The following is a 13976-nucleotide window of genomic DNA, read 5'->3' as shown; positions in this document are numbered from 1 at the left end:
CTGTAGCCTGCCAGTCTGTCCATGGGATTTTCCAGGCAAGAATAGTGGAGTGGGTAGTCATTCCCTTCTCTAGGGGATCTTTCCAACCCAGGAATTGAACTCGCATCTCCTGCATCTCTTTCATTGGCAGGTAGATTCTTTACCACTGAGCCACCTGGGAGTCTTGTTAAATCTAAGTCAGATCTTGTCACTCCAACTAAAAATCTGCAGTGGTCCTCCGTTTCACTCTGAGGAAATACAGACACTCTCCTTTGACTTGCTATTTCCTACACATCTTGTTCTGGGTCTCTTCTCTAAGCTCACCTCCCTGTAGGTGCACATTCCCTTACTCTACACACTGGCTTCCATGGTGTTTTTAGAACACACCATGGTGTTTTTAGACATTATCACTTCAGTTCAGTTCAGTCCTTCAGTCCTGTCCCACTCTTTGCGACCCCATGAATCGCAGCATGCCTGGCCTCCCTGTCCATCACCAGCTCCCGGAGTTCACTCAAACTCATGTCCATGAAGTTGGTGATGCCATCCAGCCATCTCATCCTCTGTTGTCCCCTTCTGCTTCTGCCCCCAATCCCTCCCAGCATCAGTCTTTTCCAATGAATCAACTCTTCACAATAGGTGGCCAAAGTACTGGAATTTCAGCTTCAGCATCATTCCCTCCAAAGAAATCCCAGGGCTGATCTCCTTCAGAATGGACTGATTGGATCTCCTTGCAGTCCAAGGGACTCTAAACAGTCTTCTCCAACACCACAGATCAAAAGCTTCAATTCTTCAGCGTTCAGCCTTCTTCACAGTCCAACTCTCATATCCATATATGACCACTGGAAAAACCATAGCCTTGACTAGATGGACCTTTGTTGGCAAAGTAATGTCTCTGCTTTCAATATGCTATTTAGGTTGATCATAACTTTTCTTCAAAGGAGTAAGCATCATTTAATTTCATGGCTGCAGTCACCATCTGCAGTGATTTTGGAGCCCCCCAAAAATAAAGTCTGACACTGTTTCCACTGTTTCCCCATCTATTTCCCATGAAGTGATAGGACCAGATGCCATGATCTTAGTTTTCTGAATGCTGAGCTTTAAGCCAACTTTTTCACTCTCCACTTTCACTATCATCAAGAGGCTTTTTAGTTCCTCTTCACTTTCTGCTGTCAGGATCGTGTCATCTGCATATCTGAGGTTATTGATATTTCTCCTAGAAATCTTGATTCCAGCTTGTGCTTCTTCTAGCCCAGAGTTTCTCATGATGTACTCTGCATATAAGTTAGACCTTATAGGAAACAGATATTAAGAATAGATTTTGAAAAGTATGTTTATAAATTATAACCAATGTTTATTCCAGAACCAAAAAAAAAATTGACATGAAAACTCAGTATATGCTTATAATAGCAGATTACACACAGGTGAGGATAAAGTTAATGAACAGAAATGAGTATCACAAGTAAATAATCAGAGAAAAGTAAAAAAATCAAAGGAAGGAAAATTAAAGTAAAGTGAAAGATCACATGAGTATAACCAAAAATTCTAACATATGTTTAATTAAAGAAAGATAATCGAGATAGTATTTTAAGAAGCCATAATTGAAGAGTTTATGACTGAAAACTATTTAAAAAAAACTGGAAATAATATAAAACTACAAATAAAAAGAAATATACATAAACTCTAAGAAATTAAAACAATGCCAAACTTTAAAATAAAACAAAACAACAAAAAACATAGCACAACTGGCATTAAAAAGCAAAAGATAAAGAGTAAAGCTTAAAAGCACCCAAGATTTGGGGTGTAGGACAGGAATGGGGTCATAAAAGGAATTCTACCTGCAAAGTAACAATATGAGGGCTTACAGTTAACATTTCAACAGCAACAGTGAAATCCAAATAATAATGTAAAAATATTTTCAAAGATTTCAAAGTAATTGTCGACTTCAAATACTCTGCTGCTGCTAAGTCGCTTCAGTCGTGTCCGACTCCGTGCAACCCCAGAGATGGCAGCCCACCAGGCTCCCCAGTCTCTGGGATTCTCCAGGAAAGAACACTGGAGTGGGTTGCCATTGCTTTCTCCAATGCATGAAAGTGAAAAGTGAAAGTGAAGTCGCTCAGTCGTGTCCGACCCTCAGCGACCCCATGGACTGCAGCCTACCAGGCTCCTCCTTCCATGGGATTTTCCAGGCAAGAGTACTGGAGTGGGGTGCCATTGCCTTCTCCGTCAAATACTCTACACTTCCAAAAAATATCTTCATTTTTAATTTCCTTTATCTTTTTAGTGACTTCTTTGTGCTCCCTCTGGGTTTAATTCACATATATTTATTGAATTTGTTCATATTCTTATTTTGTTCATATTCTTAAATCACCATGGAAAATTTGTCTATGTCTGTATTTTATTTAGTGTCAGCATTTATCACATCTAGCTTATCATCAGATCAGATCAGATCAGTCGTTTAGTCGTGTCCGACTCTTTGCGACCCCATGAATAGCAGCACGCCAGTCTTCCCTGTCCATCACCAACTCCCAGAGTTCACTCAGACTCAGGTCCATCGAGTCATGCCATCCAGCCATCTCATCCTCTGTCGTCCCCTTCTCCTCCTGTCCCCAATCCCTCCCAGCATCACAGTCTTTTCCAATGAGTCTACTCTTCTATGAGGTGGCCAAACTACTGAAGTTTCAGCTTTAGCATCATTCCTTCCAAGGAAATCCCAGGGCTGATCTCCTTCAGAATGGACTGGTTGGGCCTCCTTGCAGTCCAAGGGAATCTCAAGAGTCTTCTCCAACACCACAGTTCAAAAGCATCAATTCTTCGGTGCTCAGTTTCTTCACAGTCCAACTCTCACATCCAAACATGACCACAGGAAAAACCATAGCCTTGACTAGATGAACCTTTGTTGGCAAAGTAATGTCTCTGCTTTTGAACATGCTATCTAGGTTGGCAATAGCTTTTCTTCCAAGGAGTAAGCGCCTTTTAATTTCATGGCTGCAGTAACCATCTGTAGTGATTTTGGAGCCCAGAATCATAGCCCTAAGAAATATTTTAATTATATGTGTAAATGCTGAACTATCTCTTGACAATGTTCCTTCTTAGAAGTTAGGCTTCAAAATTCCTCTTTAAATAGGATTAAAATCTATTTACACAGCCCTGTGACACTGGGTAAAATAGTATAGCTAAGCAAGCAGATGTGCTCTTTTTTCTTTTCTTAGTAATATGATCTCCAAACTCCAACAGACAATTTTCCCCTCACAGCCTTTCCTGGGGAGTGGAATGTTTGACCACCTGAAGCCTATCTCTTATCTTTAACACTGGGTAAGAGGAGACAATTTTAGAAAACAAACATAAATAAGATCTTGAAATCATGATTTTCAAATATGGAGGCTATTTTCTCATTTTACAATGTGATGTCCCATGGATTTGCTTATATTCATGATCCAGTGATTGAATAATGAATGTAATCATAGCAGTAGGAAATCTGAGAAAACAATCAGGGACAATCTGCAATTATAGATATTAGTTTACTGCAATAACAGATTTTTACCTTCATAAATTGAAAATCATATTTCCAAAAAAGTAAGGTCTAGCATTAGAAAAGCTAGATGGAATATTGTAGAGGCTCTATCAGTTTATGTTAAAAAAAAAAAAAAAAAAAAAAGCAGTCGTTCTATTGCATATACATAGATCCATAACTAAGGTGACTGGATAGTCAGGTTTACTCAGGACAATCCTTACCTATATTTATTGTCCCAGAATTATCCATACCATTTCTTTTCACTCTCAAAATTGTCCCAATTTGATAAAAAGTTATATGGCCATTGAACTGGTAACTGAATGTGTGTATTTCACAGGCATTTTAAAACTGTTGGTTTGAAAGTGAAAGTGAAGTCGCTCAGTCATGTCCAACTCTTTGGGACCCCGTGGGCTGTAGCATACCAGGTTTCTCCGTCCGTGGGATTTTCCAGGTGAGAATACTGGAGTCAGTTGCCATTTCCTTCTCCAGGAGATCTTCCCGACCCAGGGATTGAACCCAAGTCTCCCGCACTGTAGGCAGATGCTTTGCCATCTGAGCCACCAGGGAAGTCCTATCAAAAAACATCCTTTTTCACATTAATTCCAATCAACTTAAGAGGGGCAGAACATAAAATAATAGGTGTTGTATAATAAATTTCCAAAACTTATTTTTTAATTTTAAAAATGAGTTTATATGCTGCTTCTCATGTAAATTTTGTCATAGTTTATTGAAATGTGTGGGATGCTCAGGAATATTTCTAAGTAATTTTCATAGGTACAATACAGCATAGGGTATATTGAGAGCAGATAATAGCATGGAGTTTCCCAAAACTTTTGAATCCTGGCTGATTCAAAATCATTCAAGTCTCCTGTGCCTGTTTTATAGTTTGTAAATTAGGGATCATTGGATCATCACTGTGCTTACTTTGAGTTGCTATAAAAACTAAATGAATTATAAAGCTTTATATATTAATGTTAATTAGATATAGCATTTGGCATTTTGTGACCATGATATAAAATCTTTAGATAAAGACAGATAAATAAAGAATAAGAAGTATATGCTGGTAGATAAAAAGGAATTTGTGTATCTTAATAAGTCTTCTGTAAAAGTTAGGTTTTTCTTGAAAGAAAAGGGGAGATTGAGTTCTCAACACAGTTTGAGATGCCACACTTAGAAAGGAGAAACAAATTCATGGCCAAAAATGTGTTAAAAGCCCTTCAGCTCTCTTAGGACTCTGCACCACACATATTTAAGACAATCCTCTTCAGAACTCAGCACCTCACAGATCTAGGATAACTTGTAGGAATGTAGCATGATACGACTTCTAAGAGTGCTGAATGCGTTTCTTAAAATAGATGAAAATTAAAGTAGAAAGAAAAAACATTTATCTTTCTTGTCTCTTCTCTTTATGCATTCCATGTCTCAGAAGTCAGCAAGTCTTACTGATGTTGCTGCTGCTGCTGCTGCTAAGTCGCTTCAGTCATGTCCAACTCTGTGCGACCCCAGAGACAGCAGCCCACCAGGCTCCCCCATCCCTGGGATTCTCCAGGCAAGAACAATGGAGTGGGTTGCCATTTCCTTCTCCAATGCATGAGAGTGAAAAGTGAAAGTGAAGTCGCTCAGTCGTGTCCGACCCTCAGCGACCCCATGGACTGCAGCCTACCAGGCTCCTCCATCCATGGGATTTGCCAGGCAAGAGTACTGGAGTGGGGTGCCGTTGCCTTCTCTCTTACTGATGTTGCCTTTATATAATTTGAAAATGTGCATATATATGTATGTAGATAATCATTTCCACTTCTACCACCCTGGTTTATGCCAGCATCACTTTTATTTCAATTACCTACTAATTGGCCTCTTTGTTTTTCCCGCATAATTCATTCAGTGTATTCTCTCCCAATATTCTCTCTGACTCACTGAAAAAGAACCCAAACCTAGAAAAGATTGAAGGAAGGAAGAGAAAGGGATGACAGAGGATGAGATGATTGGATGGCATCACTGACTCAATGGACATGAGTTTGAGCAAACTCTGGGAGATGGACAGGGAAGCCTGGCGTGCTGAAGTCCATGGGCTCATAAAAAGTCAGACAAAACTTAGTGACTGAACAACAACTCCCAATAGCAAGAGTTATTAGTTAAAGCAGAAGACACAACTTATCTCTGAAACCAACCAACAGTTTCCCAACCTATCATAGTAACAGTAAAAAGTTCTTACAGCTCTACAAAGTACTATATGATCTGATCCCTTTAAATTATACCCATTAATATTGTCTCCCTTTCTTATGTTTGCAGAAGCCACACTGATTCCATGCTTGTACTCCACAGGTACATTTATGCATTAAGGATTTGTGCATATTTTTCCTTGAGCATGAAAACTCTCTTCCCACATAGTCATGTGACTCAAATGTTCACCTCTTTCAGGTTGTGGATAATAATGCTTCTTTATTAAATCTTTTCTTGAGTCTTGTGAGGGAAGGACATTCTGTCTGTTTTGGTCCCTGCTTCCATGGCCAGTATCTGGGATGGTTTCTGACATATAATAAGTCCCCAATAAATATGTGGCAAATAAATAAGCATTGCATTAGCTATTTTATTAGCTACCTTTTTACAGCTAGATGATAGCTATTAATATGTTAATTCAATATGTCAGCCATGATTTAGGTTAAGGGCCAAGTTTTCATTTCAAAATGAATTCCAACATCACTCTTCTTTCTGCTGTGAAACACAGTTTACTAACATAGCTGCAGAAATTGGAATAAATTGGATTTACTTATATTATCTAGATGTTTACTGTATTTTAGCAGCCCGTAATGATAATGAAGAAAATAATAATAGAGAATATTCTATGTAATGGAATAGTAAAAAATAATATACCAGTAAAATGTTTTGTAAACTGCTAATGAAAAAAACAAGTGGTTAATTATAAAGTTATGGCTACTGAGGTGCACATTTGACTCTTTCCATTTCAACAAATGAGTGTTACTATCCTGAAACCTATAATAGTGCTGTACATTCTAAATCTGAAAAAAAAGTACAAAGTGCTTCTGCATTATTTTTATTGAGTAGGAATTGTTTAGCTCTTAAAATAAGCATTATTTCCATTAACCACATATTTATTTTAATACACCCTTCTCAATCAAGAGGGCTTTCCTCAGTGGTAAAGAATCCACCTGCCAATACAGGGGACGTGGGCTTGACCCTGGGTAGAGAAAACCACCTAAAGGAGGAAATGGCAACCCACTCCAGTATTCTTGCATGGGAAATCCCGTGGACAGAGGCGCTTTGTGATTTAAACTTCATGGGGTCGCAAAAGAGTTGGACTTGATTGACTTAGTGACTAAAATAACATCTCATGCAGGAACATCAATACTGAATGCTAAGTATCCAGTAGGACAAGACTTTTTTCTCCTATAAATTAACAGTATTTCAAGACACATAGAATGAATATGTTTCTAATACTGACTTGAGGCTTCTTAAATCTGGGTCATGTTGGGATTTTTTTGTGTGTGATTAAAAAATATAAAACTTGAAAAGACATAGAAATACAGAGGAATGCAGCTTTCTGCAATAAATTATTGAGTTTTCCAGTTTTCTAGACATAATTTCACATTTGGATTAGGAGAAGAGGAGGTTCTCTGTAGTTCAGAGGTCCATTTTGCCCTCCAAGTAGAGAATGTTTCTTGGCAGCCCTTTCGTTAGTAGGCCAGCCATTCTAGAGACACATTCTCCAAAACTGTCTTTCCAAAACTGTCTCTTCTCAACATTTGATCAGTGGCCACTTATTATACAGCATACAGTAAATTGAATTCAGAAGCATATTTAGCCAAAAAGTTCTTTCAGCATTCTTTGCACTATAAGACAAAACTGAGATATATTATATCACAAAAGAAAAGACAATATCATAATAAAATAAGAATTCTCTAGAGAACATACTGTTATGCAAAACATAGTAAAAAATTTTCCAAGATCCTTAAAAGTGATAGCTGTATGGCCCTAACATGTTTTCATAAATAATTAACATGATTAGTAGATGTGTCTCCTCAAAATCTAACAAAGCAATATTCTAAAATATACTTTCTGGAGCAAGTGAAGCATAAATATTAGTCTAAAGTCTGCTAAACAAAAGAAGGGATCTGTGTAAACTCATTCATCTAATCTAGTTAGTCGCTCAGTCGTTTCCAACTCTTTGTAACCCTGTGGACTGTAGCTCACCAGGCTCCTCTGTCCATGGGATTCTCCAGGCAAGAATACTGGAGCGGGTTGCCATTTCCTTCTCCAGGGGATCTTCCTCACCCAGGAATTGAACACTGGTCTCCTACACTGCCAGAAGATTCTTTACCATCTGAACCATCAGGTAAACCCACTAAATTTATTAATATTGATCTTTTACTCATTTCAGTGTTGTTTCTGTTTCTCTGGCTACTTCCTCTTGCAAAATGATTACTTAGATCTCTCAGATGCCATATGTTAGATCTGAGACAAGAGATATTGAAATGGAATCATATATTTTAGGAAGTCAGCTTTAACAATAGCTTCAAGTGGCAATGATTTTAATATTGAATTTTCTGCATTTCCATAAGATAAAGGAATATCTGTATTAATAATGAAACGAACTTTAACAGTTGATTTGCTATGTAAACTCATCACCTATATGTGCTTTACTTTGGAAAATGCAAACATGTTTATTACAGCAAAACTTGCTCTGGTAAGAAAGTTAACAACATAAAGCAAACTCAAGCCAATGCAGTGCATTCATCTTCTATATTAATTATCAAAGTGTCCTTTGTGTCTAACTTTCTTCATTTAAGAAACAAAGAACAATACACTAAAGAAGCATTTTATTCCACCTAAGTAATACCCTGGACAATTCTTATGTAGGATTTAATCAGGCAAGATGTCTTCAAGTGAAAAATTGATTCACTCACCAGATGATTTCTGAAATATTTCACTGAAAGCAGACCTATTATATTTTCACCTTCAGGTACCAAGGGGCAACATGTCTAATTAACGCTTCTGATGAAACTGTTCTGCTTTCACAAGCATAGTACCAGATCGACAGCTCATCAAATAAAATGAACACTTTTTAATCAATTGTTCAATAAAAGGTATTATGCAGAGTTATGATTTTCTTAAACCAAGTTTAAATTTTTTATGGCAAAAATGGAGAAATGTGAATACACTGAATCATTTTGCTAGCAGAAAGATACCAATAAGCAGTTTTATGGGGAAAATATCAGGCTTCCTATGTGGTGCAGTGATAAAGAATCTCCCAGCCAATTGAAGAGATGTAAGAGATGCGGGTTTGATCTCTGGATCAGGAAGATCCTCTGGAAGAGGCTATGGCAACCCAACTCCAGTATTTTAGACTGGAAATTCCCATGGACAGAGGAACCTGACAGGCTACAGTCCGTGTGTTGCAAAGAGTCAGACATGACTGAGTGACTCAACACACATGGAGAAAATATCAGATATGATTATTTTATAGAAAACTACTGAATAAGTAGCACTAATTATACATTATAAGACTAAATTTTTCATTATTTTTAATAGGACACATACTCTTTTCCTATAAAGAAATGCAATATTAAAGTTATTTTATTGAGGATTCAACCCATCTAACATAGGTTGTTTAGCATACAAGTAGATCCATACATTCTTGTTCCAATTTGTATCAATTATAAGTTTAACACAAAGAGATTACCTACGTTTCTTTGCATTTTAATTAATTTAATTTAATTAATTTAAATTAATCCTCTTTATAATCTATAAATTGTAATAATCTATGTAATGTAATATATAATCTATATATTCTGAAGACATTATATGATATCCTCAAAAATTATGAAAGCTTGTATGCTCATGAAAATTACATGTCTATACACAGGAAAAGTAATATATTCAGTTTACCACACTGATAAATTAGCTTACAACTAGGAAAAAATTTTAGGCTCTTCACAGATTTGGACAGTGTTGGCAATGAATATGATGCTGAAAGATCATATTTGAGATGGAAACCTATGGAAACCATTGGTGAAAATGGCAATGGTGAAAATGTTATATGGTTAACATGGATATAAATGGTCCTCAATCTTATTGTCTACAACTTAAGAGAAATGGACAGACTGCTGCAATCCAAACACCATGAAGCAGAATCAAAAATTTAACAGTGTTCTGATTTTACTCGCTCTTGTATGATAAGGGAGTTCCACTTGCCAACTGGAGGTCAACCTCTGGTTCACCATATTGTAAAAATAACATCAAGATCCATCCAAGGTTGGCAGAAAATCTGGACACTTTTCCAAAGTAGTTACAAAGAAGTACACTTACATTGAATATAAAATGAGGGAATGCAAGACTGCTATGGGCAAAACATAGTCTTCCTAGGTGGCTAAATGGTAAATAATCCACCTTCTAAACAGAAGATGTGGGTTTCATCCCTGAATTAGGAAGATCTCCTGAAGAAGGAAATGGCAACCCACTTCAGTACTCTTGCTTGGGAAATCTTATGGACAGAAGAGCCTGGCGGACTACAATCCTTGGGGTTGCAAAAGAGTTGGACGCAACTTAGTGACTAAACAACTACAATGGACAGAACCTAGGCACATAACCAAACTTTTGCTGGTTCTCTTTAGAGAGAAGTAGCAAGATATGAAATGCTTACGAAGGGCAAATGAAAACAGTTGGGATATCTTAGGGCTCAAGCCCGCCTATTTCCTTAGATTTATTAAGAGGTAACACTAAAGGGTCTCAGAATAAACACAGTGACTCTTACTTGCCAAAAGGGCACTTCGGCTCTCCTGGGAAGATTTTTTGTAAAGAGACAAAGTCCATGGGAAAATCCTAGATTTCACCATTCTTATAGCCTTCAATTGGGTTGATAATGCCAATGATGGTGACAAATTAAAGAATGTGAAAAGTCAATCTAAGTATATTCTCATGTTCATATCTGTTTTCCTTGAAAAACTCCCTTAAATCTTGTGCATAAACCTGCTATATATATATATATATATATATATATATATATATTTATAAGAGTACTTATCTTGGTAACATGCCAGCGGATGACCCAGATTAAGGTAGATTCCTAGAAAAAGGTCACATCTGTGTAAACCAAACTCTGGTCACCCAGAGGTCCACACTCCTTGTCTCTAAGCCATAGAGTGTGTAGCTGTTGGTTTTTAATCAAGAAATCTTCAAACCTGCAACAGACAGTGTGAGTAATGATGTCCACAGTGTAATACAGGACTCTTGTATATTTGAATAAAAATTTGGCTTCCCTGGTGGCTCTGATGGTAAAGAATCTGCCTGCAATGCGGGAGACCCAGGTTCAATCCCTGGGTCAAAAGATACCCTGGAGAAGGGCATGGCAAACCGTTTACTCCAGTATTCCTGCATGGAGAGTTCCATGGATAGAGGAGTCTACAGTCCATGGGGTCACAAATGGTCAGACAGGACTGAGCAACTAACATTTTCACTTGGAAACTGAATGCAAGTGTATCCACATACTGGCAACTAGCCACCCGGCAACACTGCATCAACCTTCTATCTCAGCCTCAGATGCTTTACGAAAAAAGGTGATGAAGGGTGGGACCAAAATCTCACTGGCTTCAAAGAAGATTGAAAACATTAGGCATGTGATTTGAGTAGACAGGGAAACTTGCACCAGGAGGCTGACAAATGAAGATGAGCCACAGCAGACCATGAAGTGTACCACACAGGAATGATTTTGGTGAACCAGGTGCGACTGACTGTTCATGCACACGTGCATCTGATGCTACATAATTTAGCTCTCTCTCCATTCTGGCCATGTTGAGTCTAGGTATTAATACAAGTCGCATGAAGGGCATGAACTCAGATCAGCTGAAGAGAGATTGGACATCAGAATCTGGGGACATACTCAAGAAAAAAGCAGCAAACTGTTACAGGGAGTTTAAGCATTCAAGAAGCTTGTAAATGGAGGGGAAACATAGAAAACCAGCCAGTCTCAGAATGCACCATGGTAGAATCAGAGACTAAAGGAATGAGAATAAGAGCTTTAAACAAAGCATCCAGCAGTATAGGATACAGGTAACAAGTAAATAGTACTGCTGCAATAATTCCCACAAAGTTAAGAAAAAAGACTTTGAAGTCTTCAAAGCTTCTCTTTATTCTTATTATTTTATATACCCTGCCTCTGTCCCCAATTCCTAAGCCCCAGGCTACCCATGTCTTCCTTTATTCTGGCTTTTGACTATGTCTTTTCCAGAACTGAGATGCCTTTCTGGACAATTCTGTAGTTTCAACACTTTCTTACCTGGTGTAGGAAGTATTCATAGTCTTTTCTCTGTCCTCTATCCCCAGTAGTGCACAGAGTCTCCCACCACCACTGATTTCTCCCACAGGAATATTTTCGCTAGCTGTCCCCCAAGGACAATCTATCAAAATATGAGGAATGGAAACCAAGTATGACAGCCCAAGTAGACCACATTAATACAGGGAGAACGTTTGATTCAGTCAATTTCATTTTATGTGCGTTTTGGGAGAACATTTACCAACCTTGTTTAGGCTAAATTTTAAGCCAAAAATATAATTACTTTGTTGTAATTATAGCCAGGGCAGAGCCACATAAGATAATGTATAACACTCTGGGTAGGAAGAGAGGAAGATTCTTGTTTTTATTATATTTATAAACTCCAATCACGGACATAAAATCTCTTGAACCATGAACAATTACTGAACTGTGTATTTGTATAGCATCTGTTTCCATGGAATCTAAGTGGCAATGTTACCTACAGAACATATAAATGCAGATTTTGTATGCACAACATCTTTTACAAATACATTTTCTTTTCATTTAGGTAATAGCCTGAAGTTGAGCCAGATATACAGCAATATTTTGACTGAAGGTCTGTGTGACGTAGAAAAACAATGTTGTTTTCCTCCTGTTCAAAACATAATGTGTTTTTTCCCACTTAATTCATGGGATGCTTCATTTTCAATGAATATTCTTTATTTTCCAATAATAAGAAATAAATTCTTGTTCATTGCCAGCTTGTTTGTACATATCTGAAGTAAATATCAGAAATGAACATACATCAGATTTTTAGAGTTGACTCCGGAATATGTTAGTACATCATTTGGGTGCAATTTCTCTTGAAAAACCTCCTAGAAAATGCAAGGTCTAGTGCATATACTGGCTAAAATAGAGAAGGAATTTCAAAAATCGAGCAGTATTCACTAAACTTCATTTAAAGATGCTCTACAAAGTAGCTATATTTCTTATCAGATTATTAAAGATAGTCACTTAATTGTGTCCAGCTCTTTGTGACTGCATGGGCTACAGCCTGGAAGGCTCCTCTGTCCATGAAATTCTCCAGGCAAGAATACTGGAGTGGGTAGCCATGCCCTTCTCCAAGGATCTTCCCAACCCAGGGATTGAACCTGTGTCTCCTGCATTGCAGGCAGATTCTTTACTGTCTGAGCCACCAGGGAAGCCCATTGAAGATAACAGTAATCAGAGAAAATATAATCAGAAAAGCAGGCCATTCAAGATTTAGATAAAAAAATAAATATCTCCCAGAAGGGGAAAAAAAAAAGAAGAAGAAGAAGACACAGAAACTTCAAAATACTGAGAGACACATTTTTCTCATTTCTCTTAAAATCCAGTCTCTAGAATTTGCCTACCATAAGCTTGATAGCACCTAGGAGATCTTGTAAATCTATTTTAGATTGCTATTATTGTTACTAAAGCATCATCCTAAAGTCTAAATGCTTTATTAATTATATTGAGAACTTATTTCTTCTTGGATCCAAATATCTTTAAAAATAAAGAAAAAATAATAAACTGAAAAACTGAGTTCAGGCATAATGGAATTGATAACAGAGATTTCAAATAACACTAACTTCATTTCACAGAATTCTCCTGCAGGTTTTATTTTTTTCTATATGAGTAACTTTATTTTAGTCAGTGGCAGGGTGCACTTCGGAGAAGGCAATGGCACCCCACTCCAGTACTCTTGCCTGGAAAATCCCATGGGTGGAGGAGCCTGGTAGGCTGCAGTCCATGGGGTTGCACAGAGTCGGACACGACTGAGCGACTTCCTTTCACTTTTCACTTTCCTGCATTGGAGAAGGAAATGGCAACCCGCTCCAGTGTTCTTACCTGGAGAATCCCAGGGACGGGGGAGCCTGGTGGGCTGCCGTCTATGGGGTCGCACAGAGTCGGACATGACTGAAGCGACTTAGCAGCAGCAGCAGCAGCAGGGTGCACTTAGATTCTATTGCAACAAGAAAGAGAGGGATAAACATGATGTTTAAGGCAAAGTTTCTAAGAGATTAGATATTAAATGCTCCCACCACACAAAAGAAACATAAATTATATGATGTGATATAGGTGTTAGCTAATGCTAAAGTACAATATATAAATGTATCAAATAAACATGAACACTTTAATGTTTCACAGTGTTATGTATCAATTACATCTTAATTTAAAAAAAATAAACAGTCAGAA

This window comes from Bubalus bubalis, chromosome 1, assembly GCF_019923935.1.
Source record: "Bubalus bubalis isolate 160015118507 breed Murrah chromosome 1, NDDB_SH_1, whole genome shotgun sequence".
NCBI lineage: Eukaryota > Metazoa > Chordata > Mammalia > Artiodactyla > Bovidae > Bubalus > Bubalus bubalis.
This window is presented reverse-complemented; position numbering follows the sequence as displayed.